The sequence below is a fragment of the Lissotriton helveticus genome, chromosome 2_2, assembly GCF_964261635.1.
Source record: "Lissotriton helveticus chromosome 2_2, aLisHel1.1, whole genome shotgun sequence".
Classification (NCBI taxonomy): Eukaryota; Metazoa; Chordata; class Amphibia; order Caudata; family Salamandridae; genus Lissotriton; species Lissotriton helveticus.
The window spans coordinates 40894564-40920101 of NC_136060.1; the positions used below are offsets into that span (position 1 = coordinate 40894564).

The window sequence follows — 25538 nt, forward strand, 5'->3', positions numbered from 1 at the left end:
TGCTCGCAGCCCTGTCACACACTCACCGCCCAACAACAGCAACAGCCTCTGTGAGCTCCCTCCTGCGACGCGGGACCCGCGGAGCGGGTTCCGCTAGCTGTAGGCAAAAAGGTCAGTGGGCAGCAACAGATTACAGGCGTCCTTGCGAGTCCCAAGGCAAATGGGAATCCCAGCACAATTTGAGGCGGGTGGGGCTGGGCGGGGCGGTCAGGGAGAGCGGGCCAGCTGGAATCGGCCTGGGCAACCCGGGACTCCTGGGAAACCGAGTCCGGGTTGCTGCTCGCAGCCCTGTCACACACTCACCGCCCAACAACAGCAACAGCCTCTGTGAGCTCCCTCCTGCGACGCGGGACCCGCGGAGCGGGTTCCGCTAGCTGTAGGCAAAAAGGTCCGTGGGCAGCAACAGATTACAGGCGTCCTTGCGAGTCCCAAGGCAAATGGGAATCCCAGCACAATTTGAGGCGGGTGGGGCTGGGCGGGGCGGTCAGGGAGAGCGGGCCAGCTGGAATCGGCCTGGGCAACCCGGGACTCCTGGGAAACCGAGTCCGGGTTGCTGCTCGCAGCCCTGTCACACACTCACCGCCCAACAACAGCAACAGCCTCTGTGAGCTCCCTCCTGCGACGCGGGACCCGCGGAGCGGGTTCCGCTAGCTGTAGGCAAAAAGGTCCGTGGGCAGCAACAGATTACAGGCGTCCTTGCGAGTCCCAAGGCAAATGGGAATCCCAGCACAATTTAAGGCGGGTGGGGCTGGGCGGGGCGGTCAGGGAGAGCGGGCCAGCTGGAATCGGCCTGGGCAACCCGGGACTCCTGGGAAACCGAGTCCGGGTTGCTGCTCGCAGCCCTGTCACACACTCACCGCCCAACAACAGCAACAGCCTCTGTGAGCTCCCTCCTGTGACGCGGGACCCGCGGAGCGGGTTCCGCTAGCTGTAGGCAAAAAGGTCCGTGGGCAGCAACAGATTACAGGCGTCCTTGCGAGTCCCAAGGCAAATGGGAATCCCAGCACAATTTGAGGCGGGTGGGGCTGGGCGGGGCGGTCAGGTAGAGCGGGCCAGCTGGAATCGGCCTGGGCAACCCGGGACTCCTGGGAAACCGAGTCCGGGTTGCTGCTCGCAGCCCTGTCACACACTCACCGCCCAACAACAGCAACAGCCTCTGTGAGCTCCCTCCTGCGACGCGGGACCCGCGGAGCGGGTTCCGCTAGCTGTAGGCAAAAAGGTCCGTGGGCAGCAACAGATTACAGGCGTCCTTGCGAGTCCCAAGGCAAATGGGAATCCCAGCACAATTTGAGGCGGGTGGGGCTGGGCGGGGCGGTCAGGGAGAGCGGGCCAGCTGGAATCGGCCTGGGCAACCCGGGACTCCTGGGAAACCGAGTCCGGGTTGCTGCTCGCAGCCCTGTCACACACTCACCGCCCAACAACAGCAACAGCCTCTGTGAGCTCCCTCCTGCGACGCGGGACCCGCGGAGCGGGTTCCGCTAGCTGTAGGCAAAAAGGTCCGTGGGCAGCAACAGATTACAGGCGTCCTTGCGAGTCCCAAGGCAAATGGGAATCCCAGCACAATTTGAGGCGGGTGGGGCTGGGCGGGGCGGTCAGGGAGAGCGGGCCAGCTGGAATCGGCCTGGGCAACCCGGGACTCCTGGGAAACCGAGTCCGGGTTGCTGCTCGCAGCCCTGTCACACACTCACCGCCCAACAACAGCAACAGCCTCTGTGAGCTCCCTCCTGTGACGCGGGACCCGCGGAGCGGGTTCCGCTAGCTGTAGGCAAAAAGGTCCGTGGGCAGCAACAGATTACAGGCGTCCTTGCGAGTCCCAAGGCAAATGGGAATCCCAGCACAATTTGAGGCGGGTGGGGCTGGGCGGGGCGGTCAGGGAGAGCGGGCCAGCTGGAATCGGCCTGGGCAACCCGGGACTCCTGGGAAACCGAGTCCGGGTTGCTGCTCGCAGCCCTGTCACACACTCACCGCCCAACAACAGCAACAGCCTCTGTGAGCTCCCTCCTGCGACGCGGGACCCGCGGAGCGGGTTCCGCTAGCTGTAGGCAAAAAGGTCCGTGGGCAGCAACAGATTACAGGCGTCCTTGCGAGTCCCAAGGCAAATGGGAATCCCAGCACAATTTGAGGCGGGTGGGGCTGGGCGGGGCGGTCAGGGAGAGCGGGCCAGCTGGAATCGGCCTGGGCAACCCGGGACTCCTGGGAAACCGAGTCCGGGTTGCTGCTCGCAGCCCTGTCACACACTCACCGCCCAACAACAGCAACAGCCTCTGTGAGCTCCCTCCTGCGACGCGGGACCCGCGGAGCGGGTTCCGCTAGCTGTAGGCAAAAAGGTCCGTGGGCAGCAACAGATTACAGGCGTCCTTGCGAGTCCCAAGGCAAATGGGAATCCCAGCACAATTTGAGGCGGGTGGGGCTGGGCGGGGCGGTCAGGGAGAGCGGGCCAGCTGGAATCGGCCTGGGCAACCCGGGACTCCTGGGAAACCGAGTCCGGGTTGCTGCTCGCAGCCCTGTCACACACTCACCGCCCAACAACAGCAACAGCCTCTGTGAGCTCCCTCCTGTGACGCGGGACCCGCGGAGCGGGTTCCGCTAGCTGTAGGCAAAAAGGTCCGTGGGCAGCAACAGATTACAGGCGTCCTTGCGAGTCCCAAGGCAAATGGGAATCCCAGCACAATTTGAGGCGGGTGGGGCTGGGCGGGGCGGTCAGGGAGAGCGGGCCAGCTGGAATCGGCCTGGGCAACCCGGGACTCCTGGGAAACCGAGTCCGGGTTGCTGCTCGCAGCCCTGTCACACACTCACCGCCCAACAACAGCAACAGCCTCTGTGAGCTCCCTCCTGCGACGCGGGACCCGCGGAGCGGGTTCCGCTAGCTGTAGGCAAAAAGGTCCGTGGGCAGCAACAGATTACAGGCGTCCTTGCGAGTCCCAAGGTAAATGGGAATCCCAGCACAATTTGAGGCGGGTGGGGCTGGGCGGGGCGGTCAGGGAGAGCGGGCCAGCTGGAATCGGCCTGGGCAACCCGGGACTCCTGGGAAACCGAGTCCGGGTTGCTGCTCGCAGCCCTGTCACACACTCACCGCCCAACAACAGCAACAGCCTCTGTGAGCTCCCTCCTGCGACGCGGGACCCGCGGAGCGGGTTCCGCTAGCTGTAGGCAAAAAGGTCCGTGGGCAGCAACAGATTACAGGCGTCCTTGTGATGTGGACACAGGGGACAGCCCACCAGTGAAGTCAAAGACCTACCGGCTGTCCGACAAGGTGAAGGCTAGCATCCATGGTGAGGTTACCAAGATGCTGGAGCTAGGAGTTATTGAACCTTCCAGCAGCCCCTGGTCCAGTCCGGTGGTTCTAGTGCCAAAGGCAGCTCCACCAGGCACCACTCCAGAACTGAGGTTCTGTGTGGATTACCGGAGACTGAACTCAGTCACCAAGACTGATGCTCATCCGATCCCTAGGGCGGATGAATTGATTGACCGGCTGGGAGCTGCCCAATATCTGAGTACCTTTGACCTCACTTCAGGGTACTGGCAGATCTCCCTTACAGACGGAGCAAAAGAAAGGTCAGCTTTCTCCACGCCTGAGGGACACTTCCAGTTCTGCGTGATGCCCTTTGGGCTCAAGAACGCCCCTGCCACTTTTCAGCGGCTGGTGAATCAGGTCCTCTCCGGAATGGAGGGTTTCTCCGCTGCTTATCTGCATGACATTGCTGTCTTCAGTAGCAGTTGGGAGGACCATTTGCAACATCTGCAAGCAGTTCTCCAGGCCCTGAAACAAGCTGGATTGACCATCAAGGCCAGCAAATGTCAGATTGTGCAGGGGTCGGTTGTGTACCTTGGACACTTGGTGGGTAGGGGAACAGTGCAGCCCCTCCAGGCAAAGATTGAGGCAATCATGGCCTGGGAACCCTCCAAGACCCAGACTGAAGTCCGAGCTTTCCTGGGCCTCACAGGTTATTACCGTCGCTTTGTGAAAGGGTATGGCACTATTGTAGCGCCCCTCACAGAGCTTACCTCAAAGAAACAACCTCGACGGGTAGTTTGGACAGAGGCTTGTCAGCAAGCCTTTGAAAAGTTGAAGCAGGCAATGTGTGCAGCACCGGTCCTGAGGGCCCCAGACTTCTCCAAAGAGTTCATTGTCCAGACAGACGCATCAGAACATGGCATTGGGGCAGTGTTATCGCAACTCAATGAAGAGGGTCTGGATCAGCCTGTAGTTTTCCTATCCAGGAGACTACTTCCCCGGGAACAGAAGTGGAGTGCAATTGAGCGTGAGGCTTTTGCGGTGGTGTGGGCTCTGAAGAAGTTGCGGCCATACCTGTTTGGCTCGCACTTCCTGGTTCAGACTGACCACCGCCCCCTTCGTTGGCTGATGCAGATGAAGGGGGAAAATCCCAAGCTGTTGAGATGGTCCATCTCCCTACAGGGAATGGACTTCCGGGTGGAACACCGGCCTGGAGTGGACCACGCCAATGCAGACGGTCTCTCCAGGTATTTCCGCCTTAGTGATGAGGACTCCCAAGGGGTTGGGTAGCTCTCCCCACTTTCAGCTGAGGGGGACGCGTGTTAGACCTGTCTGCCTTTGGGTAGTCCCTCCTATTAATTATTTATTTTGTCCCCTTTTTGCCCCTCATCCCTCTTAATTTTTATGTCCCCTGGTTATTTTTTTATTGGTAATGGTCTGGGGGTTAGATGCTCTTTTTGCCCTCATAGTTTTTTTACCAAAAGCCTAGGTGCCTTTCATGACTGAAATTCACCCAAATCTACAAAATGGTGGCTTCTAACTGCCATAACTGCCAACCCTTGAGGAAGCCCCATAGGATAACATAGGTCCTTCCAGAACCTTCTGGACCCTACTGGGCCCTGGGTGGACAGGCTATATAAGGGCAGAGGTCAGGAAGCCATTTTGTGCAGTCCAGTGAGCTTGAGGAGAGAGGCAGTGGGGAGGGGAGGTGGACGCGCAAGAAGTAGTTAGTTTGTCAGAGAGATAGACAGCATCTTCGTGAAGACGTTCCCCCCCTAGCCCCTGACCAAACCCTCTTGTTATACTTTGTCATCTGAGGGAATCGGCTTGGCAACTGCTGTTGGCCCCTTGAGTCCCTCTGATCCCATGTTGTCCTAGCTGCTGTCTGGGAAACCCCCCCCTCGCTAGACCACCTTACCGGTTGCCCAGAGGGAGAGACTGGAGCGAGCTGTGACGCCCTGCGCTGCCCGAGGAGCCTCTGGAGCGGAGGCGAGTGTTTGTGGAGGCGATGCCGGGCTAGGCGCTTGAGCAAGGAAGCGCTGTTCCTCGCGCAGACTCAGGTGATGCGGCCATCGGAGGTGTGAGCCGGGGAAGCTCCGCGCAGGCCCAGAAGCACTGGGCGTTTGACAGCGCGAGTGAGGCGGCGCTGGGTAGAGACGCTGCTCTCCCGCGCCTGTGCAGTGTCGCGAATGACGAGTGAGGCGGCGCTTGGTAGAGACGCTGCTCTCCCGCATCTGTGCAGTGGCGCGAACGTCGAGTGAGGCGGCGAAGACAGTGCGGGTGACTGAATCACCGGCAGCCCCAGACCGGCCTTCCCTCGGTGCTGGCGTGAGTGCGCTGGACCTGTTGTCCGTGGGAGGAGCCGCCGGGAGAAGAGAGCTGGAGGTCTGTCCCCGCGCCTTGCCCAGATCAACCCCAAGTAAGGTGGAGGAAGGGGGGAGATTGTCGAATGACTGATGAATCAGCCGACAGGCCAGAAAAGAGTTCACTCATGCCCCTGATACTGTGACTACCCTTCTGACTAACCCTGACAGAGTGGAGGAGGACTGGGTTGGAAAGTCTTCTGGATTAGAAATACAGAGGAGTAAGGGTAGCAGGGAGATACCACGGTGCTGGAGAAGAGAACTAATAAAGCTGGGGGTTGAGGTATAAGGTGGGATTCTTTTAACAGAACCGGAGGGGGAAGAAGAATCTGTGACTTCACCCTGTGCTAACCTAGGAACAAGTTCTTTAACGGAGCGGTTTATAACATTGCATCTGACAACTGAAAACCTGGAGTTACTCACCTATGGTGAGAAAGGTGTCACACAGTGGTTAATAAGATAACATTCCAGGGTCCTATGGCCTAGAAATTCCCACAGTAGTAGACTGGAGTGGGTTGAGCTTTAATGAATGAAATTGTTCTTTTATGTAACCATAATACCTCTTTTCTTGTGTGGGCAATCTATTGTTGTAAGAGGTACTAAATCTGAAGGTTAAGAAAGTGCATCCTAGATCAATTCACTGTAAAAAGATCATTAAGCTACTAAGCTGAGTTCTACTGATGTTACAGGATATGTGTGAAAAGAACGGGTAAAAATGTACAGTGTATTAAATTGTTGAACTACAGAGGAGAGAGAAAAGCTAACAAAGTATTTTTATAAAAGAGCTCATATTTTTCCAAATTGGTGTAGTGTCCTTATTTTTGAGTGGTGGATGTCTTGTTATTAAAGGGTGTGACGCAAACTTAACACATGTACCTTTGAGTTAGGCCTTCCCACTTAGTGCCAAGCTACCTTATGTGACTTATGGTTCCCTAGGTCCAACAACCCATATGAATGGATTACTGTATTTCCAGGATTAGATGTTATAAATATACAGTCAAAACAAAGAGGAAGGCCAGATAGGTTTTATGTTTTAGCATCCAGTCTAATTAGTATTTTATTACCTTGGCCAATTAATAACTGAGATAGATGTTGTGTGTATCGGGGTTATGTTCCCAATAAAGAATAATCTATGATTTTGACTACGACTATCCTTTACAACAATAGATTGATAATACAGTCTTGGGGATGGCTAACCACCAATCTGGGAAATCTGTGAGAAATTAGTTGATTTAATGATATTGGTTATATTTCTTTCTGCATTTAAATATTTTCTCATGTTTACTCTTCTAATGTTACTCTTCTAATGTTTTACCCCTCTTCATCTCCACTGTCCCACTTCTTCGTTTGTGTTGGAAAGTGCACTTTTTTTACATGGTCACCCCGATTTTTGCCTGGTATTTTTTGCAATTTTGACAGAAGTGCAATGGGTTCCTGCTATCCCGGTCCCCAGTGCCAGATCTCTTTCCCTATAACTGTACAATTATTCTCCCAATTGGCAATATCTTTAGCACTGTTACCCCAGCTACTTGGGTAAGGAGACTAAAGAAGGTCTTTGAGGGCTGCAAGGTGTATTTTGCCACCGTAAGGTACCCTCACCACACTCGTGCACTGCAGGCTGCGTGACATAGTGCAGAGAAAAGTGAAGACACAACATGGCATACCTCCTGTGTGTGTCATTCCTGCAGACATTGCATGTAATATAAGTAATTTGCCCCAGATCAAGCCTTACAGCCCTAAGGCACAGTGCATTACATTACATGCAAGGACATATCTACATGAGCAGATGTGCCCCAGAGATGTCGTTGTCAATTCTTGGACATTGCTAGTGAACAGGGAAACCATCTTGAGTATATGTAATGGGCACTGGTAACTACTAGTTCCCATCTACATGATGGCTTCATTGAAACTTGGTATCAAACATCTTGTACTATTAGCCCACACTGAGTCCAATGATTGACTTATTAAAACATGCACCCAAGGGGGAACTTAGAGGTACCCCCTGAAAAGCTACCAACCTCTCAGGTACTGACCTACTGGTGTTGTCCGGCATGCCACCACAGACAGTTTTCTGACCCCCTACAGGTGAGATCCCACACTCTGAGGGCAGAAACAGTGTGTGCGTTGCCCAGCGGTGTTATCACTTCCTCCAAGCAGGAAGACTGAGTAATCAGCATATCAAGGCAGGAGGCTTCAAAGGCCTCTGCTGCCTTTGATTTGCCACCCAGGCTTCTTGCAGCCAGGAAAAATGCTAACTCCTGCCCTGGACCCATTTGGCACCAGGACAGGCAGGAAAGTTAGCTAATCAGCAGGCGTGTCTCCTATCAGGCTTGATCCACCCCTAAGGTGGGCAACCTGATGTAAAAACGAAAACTAGAATCCCACTGTCTTGGTTTTTGGTGGAATTAGGCGCACTGGGTCAGGGTTATGCCCACTTCCCACAGGAAGTGGTCATATACGGCATGTACTCAACCTAAAGGTAGGCAGCCCATTGGCTATTGCCAGTCACTCCCCTTAATGCCCCTAAATTGAGTATTTAGGAGGCACCCCTGTTGCCAGGAACATGGATCCAACGGATCCAGAAGAATAGGACAAAAAAGAGTCGCAAGAAAACAAGAACTGAAGACTGCTGTGGACTGTTGGTGCCAAACTCTGCCTGCCTACACCAGTCTCGGCAATTGTGACCAAGTGACTTGCCCTGTAGCTGAGCATCTGCAAAGAAGCCCAGTAGACTACCAGCCCTTCCCAAATTTCCTCCAATCTCCCTTGGAGTAGAGGAGCTACTCGTCTGCAGGCACAAAAGAAGCAGAGTCCAGGTCAGCGTGTTGCTGCTCCCCGGCCAGTCCGACACAGCAGCCACCCAGGAAGAGGTACGTGTGCTCCTGAAAGTCCGATCTCCCCCCCCCCCCTGGAGTGAGGGGACACCAGGTCCGACCGGAGCAGCACAGCACAAATACCCGGGGTACTGGACCCATCACAGCAATCAAGGCTTGTTTAAGTCCAGTTAGAACTCTAACAGCACTGAGAACGAGCAGCTGTCGAGGGATATAAGCACCACAGAGACCAATTTCCAGAGTGGCCCAGCTGCCCTGATTTCTGCACCGTCAACTGGCGAGACCTACAACCGCGAGGGCTTTGGACGAACAGAGCTTAGCCGACTTACCCTCTCTTCACAGGAGAGTCCCAAACCAGGTACTCAAAAGCCGTCTGAGCCCCCTTGCTCCCAGGACCCATGTGACCCTGATCCAGCGGCCTATAGAAAATATGCCATAAACAACGCTACCCAACTCTATAACCTACAAAATAAAATTCTACACTAACTCATGGACCCATTTACTAACATGACATATTTGGGCCTACTGAATCAGGTGGTCAGATTAAACCCAATTATACTTTATTTACAATTCATATACATCTATATACATTCTGTAGTAAAAAATATCATTTGAATAAAATTTAATTATTTAATTGACCACCATTTGGCGATGGCATCTAGCTAATAGCAACCTGCACTTCTGAATAATCAAGACCAGCTTGTTTGTCAAAAGTAAGATTTTATTAACTAATTTATGATATTTCAAAATATAGTTTTATAAATGCAATTTTATTAGCATTAAAGTAAGCATGTTTGAAAAGATTCATGAGAAGAATACAGTTTTAAGCAAGAGAATCAAAATTTGAGTGAGAATTAAAAGTTTAGCATTTCTAAAACCTAAGTCCCTAGCTAAGCTAAATAAAAGGAAAATATAATAAAGTTCTTTGAGGATTCTTACGTGCTCCACGCAAAGTCCAGCAGCACTTCACCCTCATCGGAAAGTCAGAAAGCAGCAGCCAGCCCATCCCTAAGGGCATGACTTTTTATACCTTTCTATGCTAGCTAATCTAAGTAAAAGAAAGTTTTCTGAAAAACGACGACGTCCCATTGGCTAAGAGTGACAAGTGACATGTCACCCACATTTCAAAACTTCCATTAGGTCACATTTCTTTAGGACCATTGTCTTTTCCAAACGTGATCTGGAGCTTCCTTGATTTGCAACAATTATAAATCACTGTTCTCGCTGCGTCCATTACACTTCCGCGGGTGCCAAGTTAGAGCTGACAAATTGTTCTTTTCTACCGGTTTCTGACCTTGGCCACGTCCGACAAAATGATGACAACACGTCAGACTTGCTCAGTGAATGCAGCTTTAGTGAACACTTTTTCAAAATGGGCATCTCGTGATTCTTGTAGAAGTAAAATTCAGCTTTTAGCAAACTCGAGCAAACTAGGCCCAAAAGCAGGCAACTTAATTTTCTAGTATAAAACAAACACAAGAAAAGTATTAATGAAAGAAATAATATTGATTCTGTAACCACCCTTCGTTTTCTAAATGATTAACCCTCCCAATTAGTCTAATGTTACCTAGCAATTGCAAACAATTAAAGCAGCATTTTATATCTACCAGTCTTCATGAAATCCATGAAACCTTATGTGCACCTAGAATAGTAGAAATGACACCACATAGACAAGGAAGGCAAAATTAAGCACATGCCTCTTTTAGGATTGCTGCAGTTAGTAATGACAAAAACGAAAACCACAAATTATTTTTATTATTTTGCACGAACAAAAGATGCAACACTTATGCACGTTTATGAGCACACATGTTAGTCCCCCCATGTGTAAAATTTATTCTAGATTGAGTTAGCACAACACATCACAAATCATTAGTTTTATTATTCATGTTATGGAAATGTGACTTTGCGAGTTTAAACAGAATTCTGTTTTCTATCCCGCTCCATCAACTCCCTCATCTGGTGATTAACAAATCACCACACCACCACCCAAAATTTGGTAATTTAAACTTCCGAGAAAATGATTCAAATTCATTTGAGTCAGTAAATCCTAAAAATCTGTGTCAGCAAAATCCTCGGAATTAACATAGCGTTCTCTGTGCAACTCCTGTAACTCAATCTCCCTTTCTTCTTCCTTTTTGAGTTTATAAATCCTTCTCTTTTCTTTCATTTGCTTCTTTCTTTTATGCAGCAAACAACCAATTTTTGTCAAAATAAAAATGAATATTATTATAATCAAAGGTGCCAAAATCTTGCCAAGAATTGAACTTCCAATGTCATGGAACCAATTTTTAATTGCTTGGAATCTTTTGGAAAGTTTTTCTGTAAAATCATCTTCTTCTAAAGGAATTATTTCTGAATGCATTTGTGTAATGTTCTTAATGTACATCTCAATATTCTTACTTTCATCAGGTATATATGTGCAACAATGTTGTACATGCAAAATGCCACAGACTCCTCCCTCTTTTGCTAGGAGTATGTCTAAAGCAAGGCGATCTTGAATCACCATGGATCTGATTGCAATTACCTCAACATTCACTAATTGGAATCCATCAGCTGTGTCTGTTGATAATCTGTCAACAATCGTGGACAGTTTTCTGATTCTCCCTGCATTTAGGGTTATACCAACAAAAGGTATTACTGCTTGAAAAATGTCTCCCAGAACTTCTGTGAAAGTTTCTCTTTTAACTCTATTTACATAATTATGAATTTTGAACAAACCTTCTGAATCTCTGTCAACATGAAATACTTTAGGAAAAACAATTCCCACATAACAAGTTCCATACCAATGGTCTGGAAGGTTGTAGTAGGCCTTGTCACCACAAACAAAATAAATCCCAGGAAAGATTGGATCTTTTCCACCTTTGAATCCCCAACCTCCCAAAATCTGATAAGTATCTTCACAGTTACTTGCACCTACAAAATAATTATCAAAAAGTGTATTATCTCTTCTAATGCAAAGCTTTCCACTAACTGGTTTGTCTATGTGAATTGCAACATTTTCAAGCATTTTGCCATTTAACTTCTCATCTTCTTTCTGCCAGAACCTGGACTTAGTCTGTTTGACTACTTCATTTCTTTTATAAATTGCTCTCCTTTCCTCAACCAGGTTCAAAAATTTCTTTCCCTCAGCACTTAATTTGCAGGTTAGATTATTCTTGTAAGCATACTCATAAGTGAGTTCATTAGTAACAAGGAAAAATTCCCTCATCTGTTTAGCTTTCTTATGCTTATTTAAAGCTCCCTCAATTTTTATATTTGCAAAAATCTCGTCAAAATCTGAATAATAATATTCTAAGCGTCCAGTTTGATAAAATAAGCTAGTTAACACACTACATGTTACACCATATGTAAGAGGAAGCATATTGTATGTCACTCCCTCAGAAACAGAAGCAGGTAACTTTACGCACACATAACAATCCTTTGCGTCCATTACCTTGACATATTCACTCAAAAGCTTTGTGAATGTATTGCTGGATTAATCACTAATAGATTTATCTTGATGAATGCTAGGTTGATGATTAATAACTTTTGCAGATGCACTATGTTTAATTTGACTAACTGAAGCTTTACTTGTCATATTAACTTTGTGTAATTCTCTGTTCATCTCTAAAGGGATAATCACAGCTAAAACTAACCAGAGCAGAATTAAAATGAGCAGACACACCAGAGTCATCTTACAACATCTTTTGAATACAGAACACCTAGAAGTGCTCTCCTTAACATAAGGCATTTTTACCTCAAAAGAAAAACAAAATCTATTTTAAATAAACTAATTATTTATTTATACCCCCCTTTTAAAATATATATATATATATTTTTTTCAACCCTAAACAAGATTTCTTCGACCTTATGTCACAAATTAGTTCTCTTCAACTAAACAGTTTTTCTTCGACCTTGTGTCAGCTAACAAGATTTCTTCGGCCTTTTGCCAAATTATCAATTATGTACTTCAATCATTGTCACTAATTTCCTCGATTTCGTCTTCTTCCTGACTACTATCATAAATGTCAATGACAGGTGGAATTACTAAATAAGTCCACTCAGGAGACTTGTATTTCTGGTTTGGTCTTATTATCCTTTTTCCTTTTCTCGACACTACTTCAATTTTCCTTCCAACTCCAACTTCTTTTTCAGGACTCTTTTGACTACTTATTTCTTCAACTTGCTCTTTTGGTTTCTTGATCAACCTAACTCTCAATCTTCCACCAGGCCAGTAGTCTGCTTTTCTCACAAATTTCTTTCTTGGTTCAGAAGCATTTGATTCTGACTTCCAAGCCCTTTTTCTTTTGCTTTCACTTTCACCATCCACGTCACTTTCTTCAGTTTCGTAGTCTGAAATTTCAATCGACTCAGGAACTTCTCTATTCGGCAGTTTCACTCCTTCAGGAACACCACTTTGTTTTCCAATACTGGTACTCGGTAATTCGTCTTCGTCCTCTTCTTCAATTACCTCCAACTTCCCAGATTTCGGATTTCCGTTCCTTACTTCAGAGCTTGACTTCTGCTTTTCGATACTCTCCTGGTTTGAAACTTCTTTTTGTTTCGCTTCTCTGTTTCCACCAGAACTAACTGAATCCTCAGTTATCTTTCCTTTTAACAGATTCTCTTCATCTTCAGAATCTATTTCAATAATTTCCAAGTCTTTTCTTGTCAGTTTTCCATTCACAGGCACAGGTTCCAGATGTCGACTTTCCTGTCGATCTTCAGAATCTGGACTTGTTTCACCTTCTACTTCAGAATCAGAATCATCTGTAGTATCACTTTCAACATCAGAACTTTCAGGAGTTGGTACTGGAATAGTATGACTAGGATGAATCCAACGTTTCAATCCCTTGCATTTCACTGCATTAGTAGTGATCAGAATTATTTGCCTAGGCTTCTGCCACCTAGGAGCCAGACAATTTCTTCTCCGATGTACTTTTGTTCTGACCCAATCACCAGGTCTCAGATCATGTGTCAAAACTTTTTCATTTGATTGTGCTTCAGTTCCCACCTGATTAGACACAGAAGTCACTATATCAGATAACCTTTTACAGTAATCCAAAATAGCACTTTCATTTATGCTCAACAATTTGCCTACAGGTACAAAAGCTTGCCTCATAACTCTTCCCATCAAAATTTCATGAGGACTCAAACCTGTCTTTTTATCTGGTGTACTTCTCAATGACATTAGAACAAGTGGAAGAGCATCTGTCCACTTTACACCTGTTTCAAGACACATTTTTCCAATTCTGTTTTTAATTGTTCCATTAATCTGTTCCACTACCCCAGATGCCTCTGGTCTGTATGCACAGTGTATCTTCTGCTCAATACTCAAAGCTTCACATATTAATTTCATCAATTTGTTATCAAAATGGCTTCCTCCATCACTCTCAATAGTGACTGGAAAACCGTACCTTGGGATAATTTCTCTGAGCAGCAGTTTTGCTACTGTAATTGAATCACAATGTCGTGTAGGAAATGCTTCTACCCATCTTGAAAATAAACAAACAATCACAAGAACATATTTTAAGCAATTGTGTAAGGGCATTTCAATGAAATCCATTTGTAATCTGGTAAAAGGACCACCCTCTCGACCAATTATTCCTGTCCCTACCACTGATTTTCTGTTTGGATTCATTTGTTGGCATGATAAACACCTTTGACAAAAAGATTCTGCAATTGTTCTAAATTTAGTATTGAACCAAGTCTCTCGGAAAAGTCTGATCATAGAATCTCTTCCAAGATGAGCCGGACCATGATATAATCTGGCCATGTCAGCAATCAAGCAATTTGGTAATACTACTCTGCCATCTTTGTAAACCCACACTCCATCTTCATCACGTGGTCTACAATCTGATCTTAACCACAGATCCTTTTCCTCATCATCTGCTTCATTTTGTAAATCTCTAATCTCATGCCATGTTTCTACAACTGTTGTTAGCATTAATGAATTTGAATCAGATTCTTTACTCTTTTCCCGATTGTATGCACAACCTTTTCTTGCGCAGTACTTTGCTGTTTCATCTGCATAGGCATTGCCTTTTGAGATATAATCCACTCCTTTAGTGTGCGCAGCACACTTTACAATTGCGATTTCTTTCGGCAATTGTATTGCTTCAATTAATCTTTTAATGAAAACTGCATTTTTAATTGGTGACCCTGCTGATGTCATATAGCCTCTCTGAGACCAGAGTTGTCCATAATCATGTACAACTCCATACCCATACTGACTATCAGTAATGATGGTAACTCTTATATCTTTTGATATTTCACATGCACGAATCAAAGCAATCAATTCAGCCACTTGTGCTGAACGAATTCCTTCAAGACATGATGCTTCTTCAACATCTGCAACTGTACAAACAGAATATGATGCTTTTAAAACACCTCCCTCTGTCCTCAAACAGGAGCCATCCACAAAGTAGACAACATCTGATTCAGACAAAGGTACATCTTTAATGTCCTGTCTTGGTTTGGTGCAAAATTCCATGACATCTAAACATTCATGTTCTGTTTCAGTATCATCAATAATTTCAGAATCAGGCAGTAATGTAGAAGGATTCAGATTTAAACATCTTGAAATCGAAACATTATCTGCTCCTAGTATGATTTTCTCATACTTTGTTAATCTGCTGCTTGTCAAATGCTGAGTTTTACCTCTTGTCAGTAATATTTCAACTGAATGAGGTACAAAAACCTTCACAGGAAATCCCATAATGATTCCTTCATTTTGTTCAAGACTGACACTTGTAGCTGCAACTGCTTTCAAACAACCGGGTAATGCTTTTGCAATAGGATCAAGAACTGCAGAAAAGTATGCAATAGGTTTCTTTAGATTTCCATGTCTTTGAATCAACACAGACAATGCACATCCCTCTCTCTCACTGCAATATAGTTCAAAACTTTTCTCATAATTTGGCATACCTAAAGCAGGAGCTTGACATAAACTCTTTTTCAAGTTCTCAAAAGATTCCATCTCAGCTTCATTGAGAATAATTGGATCTTTTACATCAGATTTTGTCAATCTCTGTAATGGTTTTGCAATTACTGAAAATCCACTTATCCATTGTCGACAGTAACCCACCATTCCCAAGAACATTCTGACTTGTCTCTGTGTCCTTGGAGGTTGCATTGCCTGAATCATTTTAATTCTCTCAACTGTTACCTGTCTTTTTCCCATTGCAATTCTGTGACCAAGATATTTCACTTCTTGTTTGCAAAACTGTAATTTTGCTGGAGATACTTTATGTCCCTCATCTGCAAGATGATTTAACAGTATTATTGTGTCTGTCACACAATTTTCTCTTGTCTTAGCAGCTATCAACAAATCGTCGATATACTGCACCAACGTAGACCTACCAGGTAAGTCTAGATTTTCCAAAGATCTTTTTAACAACTCATTGAATATAGAAGGACTTTCTGTATAGCCCTGAGGGATTCTACACCATCCGAGGGTCCTACCTTGGAATCTGAAAGCGAAGATTTCATGACTATCTGGATGTAAAGGAACAGTAAAGAATGCATTGCAAAGATCAATGACAGTGTACCATTCCGCATCATGTGGAATCTGATACAAAATAACTGCTGGATTTGGAACCACAGGGCAACATGGAACAACAATCTGATTAACCTTTCTCAAATCTTGTACAATCCTATACGTTCCATTTGACTTTTTAATTCCCATAATCGGTGAATTGCAAGGACTACTCTCTATTTCTTTTAGTACACCTTGTTTGATGAATTTTTCAATCACAGGTATAACACCCTCAATTGTTTCTGCTTTCATTTTGTATTGTGGAATGTTAGGAAATTCTATTCCCTGCTTTAAAGCAATTTTGACTGGATCGATATTTTTCATCAGACCCATCTCATTCCCAGTAAAATCCCATATTTCAGATTTCACTGTTTCTTTGAGCTCTTCAGGCAAATCTTTCTTTTCAAATGCAGAAAACAATTTTGTTTCATCTGTTTCCATTAGCATCATTGTCATCCTGTACAAACCATCTTCCTCCATTGTTTGTAACTCAACCCCATCAGGAGAACAATATATTCTACAATTCATTTTGCACAGTATGTCTCTGCCCAATAAATTCACTGGACTACTGTTACAAACTACAAATCTGTGTTTGTCTTTGAAATTTCCAATTTCAACTGGAACTGGATCAGTCAAATCAGTTTTAATTTGTTGATTGCTTACTCCAACAACTTGGATGGTATCCCCAGAGAGAGGTAGGTTTTCAATTTCCACTGATCTAACAGTAGAACGGGTAGCACCAGTGTCCACTAGAAAAGTGATGTCTACATCATTAACTTTCCCATTTACAAATGGACCAGACTGGTCAACCTCAAGAGTGGCTCCAACAACACACTCTTCCTCCTCTCCCGGGCACCGTCAGCAATAATCATCAGAATCACTATCTTGGCTTTCTGTTAACAAAAATTGTTGTGAAGCATTCTGCATTTGTACCCTTTGCTGCTTTTGTGGTTTTATTACCTGTTCATTTCCTTGAAATCCCACACCAGAATTATATTTTTGAACTCCCCCACAATTCGGAAATGGTGGCTGTGGCAATTGATTCTGACGGTTATTCACCTGTTGCTGCAACTGTCGCTGAATGTTTAACTCGTTTAACCCCTGTTGCATCTGTAGCTGTTGCTGCAGGTCAACATCATTCTGCATCTGTGGATTTAATAATGGATTCTTTAAATTTTTAGGAGGTTTAGGACACTCGTCTCTCCAATGTCCAATTTCGCCACAATTAAAACAAGGTAATCTTTGTTTCAACTCTTCAATTTTCGGACTAAATTTTCTCGCAAAATTATTACCTTTAAACTTTCCTTGTATCTGGTTCGTATTTCCAGTTTGAACAAAATTTGTGTTTTTGTTACCCATGCTGGCAATCTGTTGCTCAGCCACTTTTACCTGAGCCCACATGGCTTTTTCTTTGAGCTTCTTTTGTCTCACTTCTAACTCATCGCTACAATACTTAGCCTTTCTCAATATATCATCAACAGAAAGTGCTTGCCATCCAACAATGCTATTTCTGATCATGTCTGCAATTTCAGGTTTCAGGCCATAAACAAATCTATAGACAAAATGACTCATGTCCTTTTCATCCAGCTTTTCATAGCCACTGTATTGTTTAAAAATTAACAGTAACCTCTCGTAAAAAGAATGAACTGATTCTTTTGTTTCCTGATTTGTCCTTTCTATTTTAACCCAATCCACTTCTTTGGGTGGAATTTTATTTTTCAACCAGTAAATTACTTTTTCGTAAAAATCCATTACAAGGGGATTTGGAGCACCTGTTTCTTTGTTTCGTTCAGGTTCTGTTTTTGGCCAACTTATTGATATTTTACATTCTGTCCAAAGATCTGATGGGACGACAATGTCGAAAAATCCATCCAGATCAATCCACAAAACTTTTGAAACTTTGATAAACCTATCTACTTGCCTATACCATTCTACTGGCTTCTCCCTTAATTTCGGAAAATCATTTGTGAACAGTAGTATGTCCTGTCTTGACCATGGGACATGAACATATCCTCCCCCTGCAATCTCTCTCATTGGAAATTGTTTTGACAGTTTTTCCAATTTCTCCTCTTCCTTCTTTTTCGTCCATTTCACTCTCCACTTATTCAGTTCTCCCAATTTTTTAATGTAAACAATCAAATCTTTTATGTGCAGTATTCTTCCCATTGAGTTCAAACTCTCAATGTCATTTTCTGAAAAGTCTAATCTGTAATGTTTTGCAAAATTCTTTTGTTTATTTACATCAATTTCAAGTTCAGTTGCTAGTTCTTCTAGCTGATCATATTTATTTTTCGTTTTCCACTGAATACTTTTACAAATGAACAGTAGTTCATCATCTCGATAGTAATTTAAACTATCAGGACCAATGGTTCCAATTATTAATTCCTCAATATTTGCTTTTAATTTAGCCACATCAAGTTTCGGTGTATTCACCCTGACTTCAGAACTCCCTACATCTGATTCTGCACCCATCGGTGTTTTAGGAGATAAATCTTCATTAAAAGTTAAATCTGGCATTCTCGATCTTGATGAGTTTATTTCAGATATATCTGAATAAAATTTTTCAGCAACTTTCTGAATTTCTGCATTTAAAGGAATAGTCAACCCTGTCTTGTTTGATTCTCTTTGCTCAAAAACAGGCTGAACAGGACCAATTGTTACTGGAACTGTCACAGCTTCAATGCCTTTTGTTATTTGTCGAATTAAATCTTCCTTAGATCTTAAATATTCAGAAGGATCAACAGCCTCAACATTTCTGGTTTCTCTTATATATTCTTTTGGAGGTTCCCTTGTTCTTGGAGTCATTGAAAAATGTCTACCTTCATTTTGAACATTATCAAATTCAGGTCTTCTTGGAGTTTCAATGATTTCACAATTATTTGGATAAAGTTTTGGAGTTTCATTAATTGGAGGTGCACTCGGTGAAATTTCTGTAGAAACCACCGGAGTCGACCATGATCTAGGAGGTCTCAAAGGCTGATTCTTTCTAGCTGTAGTGTATATTTCTTCCATAACTGCATCTTCAGATTCACTTTCTAAAGGAGCACTATTTCTTTTTTCATTAGCTTTCCCAGCAGGAGTACCCAAAACCATTTCTTGAATTAAATACAATCCTTCACTCATGTTTCCCTGTCTCCACATTCGTAATCTGTCTTCATGAGTTTCCCTTCTCCAAACTGGAGTTTTAGAAGGTCTTTTAATTCCGCTAGCTTCCCTTTGTAACTGATACATCTCATCCTCCCACTCAACTAAAGCTTCAAATTGAGTTGGTCTCGGTTTTGGACTAAGAGCATTAATTTTCTCTCGCAAATTTCTCAGAACCTTTACATTAAATGAACCATCATCAGGCCAAGTCAGAACGCCATCATTCTTTGTATAGCGTTTCCAGCTATCGAACCATAAAACAGTATGATATCCATATTCACCTTCCATGTACGCTGCAGGTGTTTTATACTTATGAAGTAATTTACCACCTCGCGTTTCTATTTTCTTGTCAGGCGAAATTAAATTTTTAAGTTTCTGAAACAATGTTGGCTTTTTCTCAACATGTTTAAAATGATAACTCATCTTTCAGAGTTAAATTTAATTCACAAAATCGTTCGTAAAATATTTCCGGAATGTTCCGCAAAAGCAACCAATCCGTGCGCGAAACACACCAACAATCCAATGACAGTTGAGCTACGTCACTTTTTTGCTCAATTAATAAAAATGGAGTTTTTCTGAAGGACCAATCAGCTTACAGGTCGTCAGAGACTCAAGAACCAATCAGAGTACAGTTTGTGACGTAGGTCACCCAATCCCAGCGCGGCTCTGTGACGTACACAGCAGCTGCGGTTTCTCGTTTCTCACTCCTAGCGCTTACCCCTCCTTCACAAAATCTTTTCACAGCGCCATTTTAAGAACTTTTTTTTTAGTGTAAATTAATTCTTTAAACAATGACAATAAGGACTCATCTGTTTGTTTCACTATTTAGGATAGTTTTTGTACATACAAGTATCCACACTTCGGAATAGTCGGCGCTATTCTCACTAAGGATAATTTTCAATTGTCAGTAGAGTAACTCTTACCCCACCCTTCTAACACGTAAAATTATGAACTCGTTTTCCTCTTAACGCACCGCGAAGTGACAGTTCGAAAGTTCCACTTGAACATAAATTACAAATCAAACTCGCACTTTCACACGGAAAATTCCCTAATTTCAAACACACATGAAATCCGTACAGGACTCTAACCTGTTTATAGAAATCATGCACCGTTAGCAAAATAACGACGTTATCCGTACAGGACTCCAACCTGTTTATAGATATAAAACATGTACCCTTACAGGACTCTAACCTGTTTATAGGTAATCATGCACCGATATTACTCTACCCTTCATTCAAGCTCGAATATACCTAATACTTTTATCACAGTGAGTTTTATGGAAGGCGCTTTGTCCCTATTCTCATGCTGCTCTAATTTCCTAGGTAATCCTCACTATACAAGATTCACACCTAGCCCTAACACTGTGTTGCACGGCGACAACACCTGTGGTACACGGCGATACCACTTGTGATACTCGGCGATATCACTGCAAACAGAACAGATGACTTGCGTGACTAATTTCTCGTCACACAATCTATACCGGTATAGCTTACACGAAAAACAAACTCAACATGTGTTAAAACATCGATCCTATTTCCATACCATAACACTAAAGTAACCCTTAGCAACCAACATTTTATCTTGGTTACCCTTAGCAACCATCAATTTCTGCTACCAGAGAATTGATCCAGCGGCCTATAGAAAATATGCCATAAACAACGCTACCCAACTCTATAACCTACAAAATAAAATTCTACACTAACTCATGGACCCATTTACTAACATGACATATTTGGGCCTACTGAATCAGGTGGTCAGATTAAACCCAATTATACTTTATTTACAATTCATATACATCTATATACATTCTGTAGTAAAAAATATCATTTGAATAAAATTTAATTATTTAATTGACCACCATTTGGCGATGGCATCTAGCTAATAGCAACCTGCACTTCTGAATAATCAAGACCAGCTTGTTTGTCAAAAGTAAGATTTTATTAACTAATTTATGATATTTCAAAATATAGTTTTATAAATGCAATTTTATTAGCATTAAAGTAAGCATGTTTGAAAAGATTCATGAGAAGAATACAGTTTTAAGCAAGAGAATCAAAATTTGAGTGAGAATTAAAAGTTTAGCATTTCTAAAACCTAAGTCCCTAGCTAAGCTACATAAAAGGAAAATATAATAAAGTTCTTTGAGGATTCTTACGTGCTCCACGCAAAGTCCAGCAGCACTTCACCCTCATCGGAAAGTCAGAAAGCAGCAGCCAGCCCATCCCTAAGGGCATGACTTTTTATACCTTTCTATGCTAGCTAATCTAAGTAAAAGAAAGTTTTCTGAAAAACGACGACGTCCCATTGGCTAAGAGTGACAAGTGACATGTCACCCACATTTCAAAACTTCCATTAGGTCACATTTCTTTAGGACCATTGTCTTTTCCAAACGTGATCTGGAGCTTCCTTGATTTGCAACAATTATAAATCACTGTTCTCGCTGCGTCCATTACACTTCCGCGGGTGCCAAGTTAGAGCTGACAAATTGTTCTTTTCTACCGGTTTCTGACCTTGGCCACGTCCGACAAAATGATGACAACACGTCAGACTTGCTCAGTGAATGCAGCTTTAGTGAACACTTTTTCAAAATGGGCATCTCGTGATTCTTGTAGAAGTAAAATTCAGCTTTTAGCAAACTCGAGCAAACTAGGCCCAAAAGCAGGCAACTTAATTTTCTAGTATAAAACAAACACAAGAAAAGTATTAATGAAAGAAATAATATTGATTCTGTAACCACCCTTCGTTTTCTAAATGATTAACCCTCCCAATTAGTCTAATGTTACCTAGCAATTGCAAACAATTAAAGCAGCATTTTATATCTACCAGTCTTCATGAAATCCATGAAACCTTATGTGCACCTAGAATAGTAGAAATGACACCACATAGACAAGGAAGGCAAAATTAAGCACATGCCTCTTTTAGGATTGCTGCAGTTAGTAATGACAAAAACGAAAACCACAAATTATTTTTATTATTTTGCACGAACAAAAGATGCAACACTTATGCACGTTTATGAGCACACATGTTAGTCCCCCCATGTGTAAAATTTATTCTAGATTGAGTTAGCACAACACATCACAAATCATTAGTTTTATTATTCATGTTATGGAAATGTGACTTTGCGAGTTTAAACAGAATTCTGTTTTCTATCCCGCTCCATCAACCCGAGCCCCCCAGTGGAAGCTCCCGGACTTATCCCCCTCTGCCGCCTGTTTTTAGGTGCCCCCCTTTTTTTCATCGACGTAGTGCGAAAAGCTATCAACCCGATCGCACCTCTGTACCCCAATGCCCCAGGGCAGGTAACGAGTGACTGCTGATGGTACTTTGGACCCCTAGCCCCCTGCAACCCTGAAGGAGACCCCCAGAAACTGACCATAAATAACTGTATGCAACATATGCTTTTTGTTCTGTTGGAAAGCATTGGTGTGCGAAGATGCATTTAAGTGAACATTTTACTGTCCCGTAAAAATCGATATTTAAAAAAGTACTTACTTGATAGCGAAGTTCTTAGTATGAAAATTCACATAAAAGTATGACTTATTATTTCTTAAGTGGTCTTGGATTTATTCTTCAGTGTGTGTCTCATTTATTGCCTCTGTGAGTACAACAAATGCTTAGCACTATCCTCTGATAAGCCTAAACTGCCCACCAACACTACCACAAGGGAGCATTTAGTGTTCTCATTTTTGCCTCTGTAAACCATTAAGGGTTGCCTGGACTCTTTGCACAGTGTACCTCGTTTTGGTCCACTATACAGAGAGCCAGTTTCCTACATCTTGTAGGTATTTTTGGGGAGTAAACAGCATTATTACGACTTTTGTTAATAAATACACGGTCAAGGTCAAAATTAGCTTTATTCGGTTAAAATTTAAAACCATCAAAGCACAGGACAATATTTCATAATGTAAACAATCCCATTACAAGGCACAATATAATGTTTGCGACCTATTACAAGATATACAACACTTGGCATATAAATATACAATTAAAAAAGTTTGTCGCTTTTCGAGGGCTCCTTTTAAAATCCAGTAGTTCATCATAAAAGTCGTCACACCACAAATTCCTATCAAAATCACAACAGATAAAAGGGACGGGGACGGTTGCAATTATGACTATACTTTGTTTCTTCGCCTAATGACCCCGGTGATGTAACTGGCTACCCCAAAGCACACCACTGATGATCCAAGCATTTGCAAGTAGGCCAACGCTGGTCTAACTTGCTCGAAGTTATGGCCCCTTAACAATGGCAAAATAAATTTATTGTGCAGGGTAACATAAAAATCGCAGAAGAAAACCATATGTAGCGTATTCTGCTCAGAAAAGTTATCACAGGGGCAATGCCCCAAAGCCCCTTCTTTAGAAAAACCTTTCGGGAATGATAATAACTATGGGAGCATGTAATACTTGAACCTCAATAAAACAAACAGATGGTATGGCTTGTTTATATAGGTCAAGTATGGCTGGATTCCTCTTTCTATGCTCAACATTACAAAACTCCTAACTGAGGGTTTTACCAATTCCGCTTCCTCCCTTTTTAACATTGCCATGTTCAGGAACTGAGACTTTACGGCCTTGATAGCCGTCTTACCTAGTGCACTAGGATTCGTAAACAAATCAGGGTTGCCAAGTGAATCCATTTGGGTCTTAATATAACGGATCCACGGGATAGCAAATGCCCTATCTAAAGACATACAGTCTTGAATAATTAGTTGGTTTAAATTTGGAGGCTGCTGTGCCCAGATTCTCAGCCAACCCAATAAAGGGGCAACAGCAAGCTGATCTGAAATATAACCCGCCCCAAGGTCCTCATGAATATTAAAAGTAGCAGCAGAAGGGGGGAGCGACAACACTTTTCTTAAGAAAACATTTTCTGCTATTTGGATTTCGCTCACATCTGCGTAGCCCCAAACCTCACTCCCATATAGTACTATTGGAACACATTTTGCATTATAAATTTTCATGAGGGCCGGGAGTGGTTTGCAGCCTAGTCGCTTTGCAAACCCTAACAAAGCCCCTGTTGCCCTAGCAAGGGTAATCTTTTTATGGGCGCGCTGCATGACCCATGACCTTCTGTCAACAAAAAGAATCCCTAAATAAGGGAAGGCTGGGACTTTAATAAGCTCCTGCCCTTTGCAGAAAAATTTTGCCTTTTTTGCCCGTCCTCCACCTAATGACATTGAGTGTGACTTTTTGAAATTAGTGACCAAGTCTAGAGAATTCATAAAATTAATAAAACAATCTAAAAGCAATTGTAGCCCTCTTGCCGTTCTGGCCACTAAGACTGCATCGTCTGCGTATAACAATGCGGGGATCATTTTTGAGCCAGCTCTTGGGATATCTTTACAAGATGCAATTAATTGATCTCCCAAGTTGTTAATATAAAGGGTAAACAGCATGGGTGCAAGAATACATCCTTGCCTTACCCCTCGCTTAACTGGCCAAGCATCTGTCAATCTCCCGTTCTCATTATATCGGACCGCTGCCGTAGTATTTTCATGGATATGAGCCAAAAAACAGATATCAATACAGGGTCCAATCCTAGGCCATATAGGGAAACCCAGAGCTTATCCCTGTTCACAAGGTCGAAAGCAGTGGACAAATCCATAAAAGCTAGATGAATATCCCCCTGCTTTGCGACCGTGTATTTCCCTAGCACCAGATGTAAATTAAGGCATTGGCCGTTGTACCCCTTCCCTGTCTGAACCCATACTGTAGGTCCGAGACAACGGAGTTTTTATCCAGCCAATCTGTCAAGCGGGCCAATACAGCTTTTCCCATAATTTTTGCAGCTGAATCCAAGAGCGAGGTAGGTCTATAACAGGCCGGATCTTGTCTTGAGCCCTTTTTAAATATTGGGACTATGACTGCTTTACCCAAAGACGTTGGCAGTCCAGCTTTAGAAGCTGCATTAAAAACAGAAGTTAAAATCTTCGCCCAGAGACTAGGGTTAGCCCTATATAAATCGTCCGGGACTCCATCTGGTCCTGGCGCCTTTCCCTTAGACGTGCCCATAATTGCCTCCAATACTTCTTCCTCTGTAAATGCAATTTTTGGGACCAGTGAGCATTCCCCAACAGGACCGGGCAATGTCTGACTAGACTCAGAATACAGGCCGCTGAAGTGTTCCACCCACCTTTCCGGGGAGATGAGGCAGTTTTTAATTGTGTTGTCTGTCTCATCAAATAGTGGGCTATTAATCACCTTCCAGAAGTGGTTCAGTTCATCCCAGGCCATTTCCTTTAACTGAGTTTTTCTTACTTTTATTGCTTTTTTGTAGTCCCTTCTTGCCTCTACCATCTTACTTGTAGCCCTGCCAGGCCCCTTCAACGCCTCCAAAAGTGCCTTGTGTACAGTGATACAAGCTTGGTCAAACCAATTTTTTTATTTTTTGGGCCTTGGGTTACCTTGCCGGGTCAAGTTTGTCACAACCTGTTTTGTAATACGGT

The 25538-nt window shown here is 43.7% G+C and overlaps 1 protein-coding gene across 2 annotated transcripts in view; it reads left to right on the plus strand.

Annotated features, from left to right (window-relative positions):
* The window catches only part of LOC144821262 (protein FAM149A-like), a 549291-nt gene that overhangs the window by 483352 nt on the left and 40401 nt on the right, over window positions 1–25538 (plus strand). The window lies entirely within an intron of this gene.